The 1991-nt window shown below is 53.7% G+C and overlaps 1 long non-coding RNA gene across 1 annotated transcript; it reads right to left on the bottom strand.

Annotated features, from left to right (window-relative positions):
- Nucleotides 1–303: 303 nt before the first annotated feature.
- LOC141940090 (uncharacterized) lies at nt 304–1062 on the bottom strand. Its single transcript, XR_012627866.1, has 3 exons — nt 1009–1062; nt 765–922; nt 304–393 (listed from the first exon to the last, which is right to left on the bottom strand). It is a non-coding gene; the product is annotated as an uncharacterized LOC141940090 (long non-coding RNA).
- Between the last annotated feature and the right edge of the window lie 929 nt (nt 1063–1991).

Here is a 1991-nt window from a genome sequence, read left to right on the forward strand (position 1 = left end):
TCCAGCGCATGAGATGCTCTGTGTGACAAGGGAAGGTGCCCATTAGTCCACAGTCCTGGGCAAGCGGGTCTAGGTGACCCTGCTTGAGCAGGCAGGTTGGACCAGAGGACCTTCACAGGTCCCTCCCAGCCTCAGCTGTTCTATGGGATTCTGTGCTTCGTTTGACTCCTCAAGCACCTGAACTCAGGCCCGATGCCTGCTGGAAAGGATTCTGGCGCAAGGGATGATGATCCCAAACTCCTCCACTAGGATTCATCCCAAAACAACTTCTACCTAGTCCAGAATATCGTATGGCACACACAGTCAGAAGGGAGAAAATGTCCTTTTATTGTGGACATCCAGTGCAGGAGCCCAGGAGTCACAGGGGTTCAACCAGTAACAAGAAATCAGCACCTACAACGACAGAGCCAGAAAGCACTGGTAAAGCCACAAAGGCAGGAACAGGCATGGCTTGGTTCCCCTTTCTTTGGGAAACACAGTTGACAAGGAATTGTTGATATCCCAGAAGAGAGCTACTGCTGGCCTTAGCTCCGGGGTGGCTCTGGCACCTTATCCCCTCTAAGGTAATGCCCTTAGAGAGCTGTGCATGTGCAGAGGTGCACAGTGCCCCTGTGCCACACAGCAGGGCTCCCCTGGGGAGCTGCCACGGGGTTATTTCCAAACCCTGCATAGCACCATCCCTCGCCGTCCCTTGCCAGTCAGTTGGACTGACTTAGAGCAGGGTGGAGAGTTGGCAAAGATAGGCAGCAAAGCCTGGTACACACCTGGGGCTTCCTGATCTTTCGCACCTCCCTGCTTTTCTTCTGTCCCCTTCTTTTCCTCTCTTCTCTTCTTTGCTTCGTGGCATGGCCTCTCCTCTGCCCAGGTCTCTTCTCTCTTTCGTTTCCTTTGGCCGTCGTCTTCCTGGCAGGAGCCTGCAAACCTTTCCATCCCACAGCATGGTTAGACAGGGAAAGCCAGGATCAACTGGAATCAGTTCTTGATTTAACCAAAGCTGACTCGTTTTACCTTCTGTGCTCCGAGAGGCTCTTCAGTTCTTCTGCGCATCCCAGGGATTCTACCACGGTCTCAGTGGTGGCTGGAGACAAAGCAACGGGTGCCTAAAACAGAAAGGTCGTCATTAGCAGGTGGCAAGGGATGCCCTGAAGTAGTAAGCAACTGCTTGGCACGTTGCTGCCTTAGCTCTAAGAGGAGATCTCTTTGGCTGGTTTGAGTCAGCCCTTTCTTCCAAGGTTCTCGCTCTGGAACACAGTGTTCACATGGGTGGGGGACAGTCCATTTGTGGGGGCCATTCAGCAGAGAGCCTGCGATCCCCTGCCAGGCAAGGAAAGGCTTGCCCACTTCCTTCTGCCAGCATTTCTTCTGCCCTCCCAAGACAGAGCTCTGCGGATGTCCATTTGGTGCAAGACAACCTTCTGTGGTGGGAGGCTTTGCTTTTGAAATCTATCTTTCTGTGGCGTTTTGTAGGTATTTCCTCTGATTAAGCACATGCCTAAGGCATAGGAGAAAAGACCTTTCCAGTTTTACTGACAGCGTATCATTCCATGGGGGGAAAAATAAAATGCAAAGCCACAAGAGACTGAACGCCAGGAAGAGGCACAGCAGCTACTTGGACTCAACAGCAACTGCCCTGCTCCTGCCTAAGACACATTGTTGCAGCACTTGTGGAGCTGCCATACCTCCGCCCTTTCTGCTCCCACCACCGCCTCTCCCCCCGCTGCTCTCTGGAGGATGAGCAGAGAGGCTGGTGCATCCAGGCAGGCTTTTGCCTGGTGCTCGGCATCTGCTTCGCCTGGAGGGCCGTGCTGCTTTTCCAAAGGCAACTCTGGAAAGCAAAAGCGTGTGCAGCAAAGTGACTGGTTGGAAGTGGACAACAGCTAAAGCAAAACCCACAGGAAGCCCTACCCCAGCTGTCTGCTCAGGCTGTGACAGCCCTCAGTCCCTCCTCATACCTGTGGGTCTGTCCACGGGCTCAGGTGACGTCTGGCCAG

Source organism: Strix uralensis, chromosome 2 (assembly GCF_047716275.1).
Source record: "Strix uralensis isolate ZFMK-TIS-50842 chromosome 2, bStrUra1, whole genome shotgun sequence".
Classification (NCBI taxonomy): Eukaryota; Metazoa; Chordata; class Aves; order Strigiformes; family Strigidae; genus Strix; species Strix uralensis.